We start from the raw sequence: 7,032 nt of genomic DNA, 5'->3' as shown, positions 1-7,032 counted from the left end.
CATAAATACTGGCTTACAATCCGTCTGCTACAAAGTAAGTACTTAAACTCATACATATATATATATATTAAATCACACATAATTAGCAACAATAAAGTATAATGAACTAAGGATATGAAAAAAAAGCACTAGAAGCCTGTATGTGCAATATATCTATAATATAAATAAGAATTTTTATTGTCTGGATGTCCAAAAAAAAAGTCATCAAATATTCCTAGAATACCAGAAATATGGATTAGGTGAAAGTGGCATAAATATTATCGTGCTGACTTCCAAGAATTAAAAATCTTTAAAATCAATCCCGCTATTAGTTATGAGTGGCTGGTGCCGCTGACTTATTGCCCCTCTCTGGTCAGCAGCTCTAAATTAGATGTGTCTATTATAAACTCTGGGGCCTCTCAGCCCAGATGTCGGTCAGGCTGAAGTCACCAAGCTGAGGGTCGAGGGTTTCCCCGTCACACCAAACATGCTCGCCCTTTCAGCGGTGGGGGCGTTATCATGTGACGATCAATCCCACTATTCGTTGGTAAAAGAGTAGCCCAAGAGTTGGCGGTGGGTGGTGATGACTAGCTGCCTTCCCTCTTGTCTTACACTGTTAAATTAGGGACGGCTAGCGCAGATAGCCCTTGTGTAGCTTTGCGCGAAATTCAAAACAAATCAAACCAACTTCTTTGCTATCATCTTTAATTGGAAATGCTCGTTTTCTATTTCTCATTAAAATGATTTTTGTGGCTTTTGATAGACAAGCATTAGTAAATTCACATTTCACTCTTGATAGACATTTGTGAAGATCCATTTGTAGAGACCATAATTTTGCTAGAACACAGAAAGTAACCATCTTCAAATATAGAAGAGTCGAGCGCCCTAACCACCTGGCCATGCCGGGCCAGCAAAGAAATAGAAGAAAACAAGAGATTTAATTTTTTGTAATAAAATATACCGTGCCAACTTTCTAAAATGAATGAGCTTAGTACTTCCTGGTATTTATGAACTGATAAACCTAAATGCACAGGGATTAATGTCAAAAGCCACATCGATGTCTTATTGATCTGGAATCGCAAAGTTGAAATCTTTGATAATATTCCGACTATTTTTACCTCTGAATTTTATACTTGTAGATGTATACCTTAATCATATAACAGTTAGAGACTCCAATAAAAGGCCTGAGACCCACAAAAAAATCGAGAATAAAGTAAAAATAAATGTCTTTATTTAGTACTAAATAGTACTGTCTAAAAATACGAACCATCGTGATGTCCAATTGAATCAATAAAATAGATATTGAGGATAAGGAACAATGTCCAAAAGTTTCGAAAGATTCAGGCTAAAATGTTTTTTAGCATGTGGAATATATATTTATGAAGTTCACAAGATGGGTTTCAACAATATTAACAACTAGTAAAGAAAATAATGTGATATACGAGTACAGAGTTTTCACAATGTTAAGTTAAACCAAGAAATGGAAAGTCATCCAAAACACGCACGTCAAAACATTTTCATGAATTCTAATACTCAAAGTGAAGACAGGTGTTACGACGAATAAATATATATATTTACAAAGGCTTTTAACGTTTCGGAATACACTTATTCCACCGAAATATGAAAATCATATTATAATTTCAGATTTCGCAAAAGATTTCCCCAGCATAAATTCACGGGCATTTTTATGAATGTTTGAATCGATTACACCACCTATGGTAATCAACAGAGGGTTTTTGTTTTGTTTGCAATTAACCACAAAGCTACATCATGGGCTATGTTTGTTGTATCCAACACGGGTATCGAAGCGCATTGTTTAGCGTTATAAGTCTTTAGAGCTAAGCCATTGGGGTGGGGGGAATAGTAGTTATACAAATAATTTCACTAAATTTGTTTAAGAAAAAACAGTGTATACCAAGATTACATATGTTAAATATAAGGTAGTTTCTTGAGAATTTTGTTTCGGAAATGGTTCCAAGTTCTAAACAGATACTATCTTTATTTGAAACGAGCTCTAATCATCACAATACGCGACATTAAGTAACATAATCTTAGTGTGTTCAAAACAACTTGTAAGGGCTGAAAATCATTACAGAAGAAGGGAGCGGATATGCTTTGTTACTAAATTATTTATATCAAAAAAGCGACAGATATATATATATATACGTAGGATTGCATCTGAAGACTATTTAATATAATTCGTTGGGCATTTTTGTTTGCTGTTAAGAGCAAAGCTACACAATAGGCTATCTGTGCTCTGCCCACTGCGGGCATCAAAATCCGACTTTTAGTGTTATAAGCCCCCCCCCTCCCCACAGGACTTTACGTTAAGTCATCGGGAGCGTTATTCAAAGGGGATATTAAATAATAAAATCGTGTTACTTGGTTTAGTTTTTAAGTAATCAAATTACTGAAAGGTATACTTGTTCATCTGTCCGTTTCCCGTTGGTAATATATTTAGCATAAAATAAATGTTCAGGATATTGTAGGTTTTCGTCGTTACAAATAGTGATAATAATATTGTAAGTTATATTTTTAATGTTGTAATTTGTTTATTAGCTAGAAGGAGCTGCGAGTCATAATGATGACATTAAAACCAATAAGGCCTCCCAGTGGCACAGCGGTATGTCTGCGGACTTACAATGCTAGAAACCGGGTTTCGATACCCGTGGTGGGCAGAGCACAGATAGCCCATTGTGTAGCTTTGTGCATAACTTCAAACAAACAAACAAAATCAATAAGTTTAATCGTATTGAATTAGAAAGCTCTAAAGATTTGACGTCAAGTTTTTTTAGTAAATTCTAGGTGGCTTATAAGTACGAGGTTCGAAAAATATAGTAGAGTTGTTTTTAGCCGCTAGATGGAATCAGTCAGAATGTATTTTCGTTTCAGCCACATTTTGTTTTCAGCGAAATATTTGGACCTGTGTTAATTATCGTTTTTAGATCGATTAGTCATGAAATACAATGATTTTATTACTTACGTTTGTATAATGCACTTAGGGTCATTTGTAAACACACAAGTTACCACAGTGTTTAAGCTTTTGGATATGTTAAAGAAGGAAATAAAGACATTTGTTTTCGTTGCTTGGACTTGATATTGAATTAATTTCATCAGATAATTTCAAAGAGCCCGCCAACGAAAGAACAATTTCATAGCAATATTTTAGATAAACAAAACTAGCGTGCTGCCATATCCTGTAAGAAAAACGTGAAAGCCCTTTTTTTTAATCTCTTAAATTACCCAACGGCGTGTTTCACAGATGGAATATTTGGCACGAGAAAAAAATATTTGTTTACTCGCTGTTTGCAGTAACTGCAGACCATTTTAATCTGTAAGATACTTGTTTATCTGTCTTGCAATATGTTTGTACGCAAAATTTTAACTAGAACAAAAACAAAAAAGAATACGGGAAGCTTTGGTTGGAGATTAACCCACCAAAAATGTCTCATTGGCTCGCAGACTGGGTGTTAATAAGATGCTTTCTTTCACCACTGTTTCACGAGTGCTATTCAAGCAACTAATATAACATTGAAAATTTAAGAGCTGTTATGATATATCCAATAAAATAGCCTTTAGGGACCTCGGTATGTGAATTAACCTACTTATATCCAGTTTGCGAGTCAATGAGGCCGAATTTGGGGAAAGAATGGGTTACAGAGGGGATTCACGGTTTCCGCCATTGAAGTTAAAACAAAAAATGTGCTCTGATAAAGGGTTCTATCTGTTAACCCTAGAAACATTTTACTGCCGAAATAGCTCCCCTTTCTATAGTGTTCAACCACGAAGATGCTGAGTTTAAGGGACGGTCGAATTGTGTGCCCCTTTTTCACAAAATAGTAGAAGTGTTCATATTCAGGCATATACCGCACTTATCCACCAGCAGCAAGTAAGATGCCTTTTTTGGCCATATAAATCAACAGAACTTGCGAAAATCGAATAGATTTATGGAGCCGAGGAACCAGATCTTATGTTGCACAACCTGTACAACTAATACCGTGTTTTGTGGGGATTTTGGATTGGGATATGGTTTTAATCCCTCACAACTCTGAAGCTAGTGCGAATTTGACCACACTGTTGGAAACTTCAGATTCTAGATATCGCAAGGAGTTCAAATCTCTATTCGAAATTTAAGCATAATTCCATAGTCTCTCTGATCATGCTTTTTCACCTTGTTAAACAGAGAGTTAAAATGCACTATTTTAGATAACAAAGATTGAAGACAGGGGCGTCAGCGCCCTAAATATTTAAGTGGGCTCATATCTCCAATAATGTTTATTTGCTGATATTGAAACACCAGTGAAAATAAAACATGTATTTCCTAGATTATATATAATTATGCACGTGTAAATGTTGCATGTGTTCAGGCAAAGTGAGGACTGATCGTACAATAAGCCCAGATCTCATAGTGTACTCCAAAATAGCATTTTATTTGTATATATGTATCTTATACAAAACTAATATATATATATATATAGCACACATAACACAAAATCCATAGTAATAGCATTTATGCAACATGCTCAGTGCATTATGAACGATGAAAAAATTATATTAGGGGCAAGTGAACAGCTGTGTTTGTCGACGAACAACAGCAAAGTGATTTCAGAAACGACCAAGAATAACATCTAACTCAATCGATTTTACTTGTTGGGAATCAACCAAAAGTCAAGTCGCTCAGAAAACTACTTTGCCATGATTCTATGGAGCACGCTTTTGACAAATTTCAACACAGAGAAGGAGTGCTCTCAAGAACAAGATGTGACTGGTAACACCATAAAGTCATTGAGACACTGCTCTAACATGGTTTTACAAAGTTTAGTTTGCTCTTGACGAGTTTCAACACAGAGAAGGCATGTTCACAAGAAAAAAATGTGACTGGGAAAAGTTATAGTCAAGCGATAGAGATAGCTCAGAATTGGATGTAACTCTTGGAGCACCTCTTTTACTATATGAAAACAAACATGATGAATTTCTTTCAGTTTGAGAGGCTAGATGACTTTTTCAAGTTATCGAGTACACGGCTTGTACTTAGTAAATGTATCCTTAATAAATGTGAACCTAGGGTTGGAACATGTAGGTGTTCTTTGTATTTGGGGACATTAAACAACCAGTGGACATCAAGAGTGGTAACATGTTTTCAGAAAATCGAATTCTTATAGCGTTCAGCATCAACTCCAGCACTTCATAAAATAATGTAAAAATTTGACTTGAATTTTAAAATGTGGATCCAACGTGCAGCAGAACTTTATATATACAATATCGTCTGTTGTTCTTTCAGTTGTTGCAAAATGGTGGTCAAAGGTTTCCTCATTTCTCATGCTTTCGAGTTCTGAAGCTAACACTTAAACTGGGTCCAAAAATTTGGGAAAGAGGAGAGTGAGGGACTCGGGTCCCTATTGGCCGATGCCATTTATGTAAGCCTGAATAAATCCAATTATTATTTTTTACAATTCAAATGATTTAAAAAATACTAATGATCAAAGTAACAAATAAAAACGAATTACAAAATGCGAGTGCTACGTTGCCTGACTAAAACAAAAACATACAAAAATTTTGACATTTCGAATTATTCAACACGTTTTAAAAGGTGAAGCTTGTGTAGAAAAGCAAAATACAAGTCATTTGCGGTATTTTTTATTCAAATACGCTACATATAAGTTTAAACACACAAGGTAAGAAAAAAATATAATAACACCAAAAGTGATTTAATAACCTCAAATTTTTCACTCTTATAAGGTTTTATATAATATAACATTATATAAATATGCTGGAATGGATGACATATAAAACACTTTTGGCAAAAGAAAATACCACTTTTACATCAATTTTGATTAAAATTATCCATTCGGTTTCCGAAAGTATAATATACATTTGAAAACTAATTAATCAATGAACGTTGTAAGCAAACTTCTACTGCTCCATCAGCCTAATGAACCATGTTTTATCAGTGAATTTTTTTATCAGAATTAAAATTTTTAAGTTAAGAAAATCTCTTTAGCTTGATTTGGATAAAGAACAGACCTTTTCAGCAAAATTCCAATCATAAACACTTAACAACATCAAACGTTTTGATGTTAAAATAAATATTATATTATTATGATTCTTCACACTTAACACACTCATTCATGTAGAAGTAGTGAATAAAATACATTATTAATAAATTAATATATATTTGAATAGAATTACTATTCAATTTTGTGTATTTATACTTGAAATCCATTTTTTTTATTGAAATCACTTGAAATTCAAAGCCTAATAATAATTCATGATGAACAATAGACCTATTAATAGGTTTTAAAAGATAAAAATAGATAATGTTGCTTAAGTTAACTATTCTGAAACACTTAACTAGTTTACCAATTGACTCATTTGTAGTTTACTTTGAAATTCAGTTACACTGTAAAATAAAATGCAAAAACTTGTGTTAATAACAACAAAACTTGTGTTTTGTGGAACACAACTGTGATGTTTGGATGGCTACAAAACAAGTTCAAGTTAATATACACAATCAATGTGGGCTAACAAAGTGCAACACAAATGTGTTAGCTAATGCACAATTTTTGAATTTAATTTTATACAATCTATAAACACATGATAACTTTAGTAATTTATTATATTTCATGATATGTGTTAAAGGTCCTGCATAATTTTTTTTTAAATTACCCCAGACTAAAAACGATTCGTCCCACCATCTTTTACTCCTGAATAAGACTTCACAACACAAAATTGTATTTAAATAAACGGAATTTTTAGCTTAAAAGCGCACATCATTTGTGTCGTTAGAAAATTAAAAAAAAACGTGTGTTTACAGCTACAGCAAACAAATATCTTAGAATTCACACAAGACTGCGTTTAACCCATTAAGGGCTAGAATTTTATTTTTTTTATTTTAATTTTGTATTGTGTTTAGCTTTAGAGACATCATATAAACTTGAAAACACTAGCTAAAAAAAACTTACTTTTGTAATAATCATCAAAGGCAGCAAAAGGGGAACTGAGCATAAAGCAATGATACAAAGTTAATTATTCAAATATCAAGAAAATCTAAAT

Source organism: Limulus polyphemus, unplaced genomic scaffold (genome assembly GCF_000517525.1).
Source record: "Limulus polyphemus unplaced genomic scaffold, Limulus_polyphemus-2.1.2 Scaffold2375, whole genome shotgun sequence".
Classification (NCBI taxonomy): domain Eukaryota; kingdom Metazoa; phylum Arthropoda; class Merostomata; order Xiphosura; family Limulidae; genus Limulus; species Limulus polyphemus.
The sequence above is the reverse complement of the archived record's forward strand: the minus strand, read 5'-3'. Positions refer to the sequence as shown.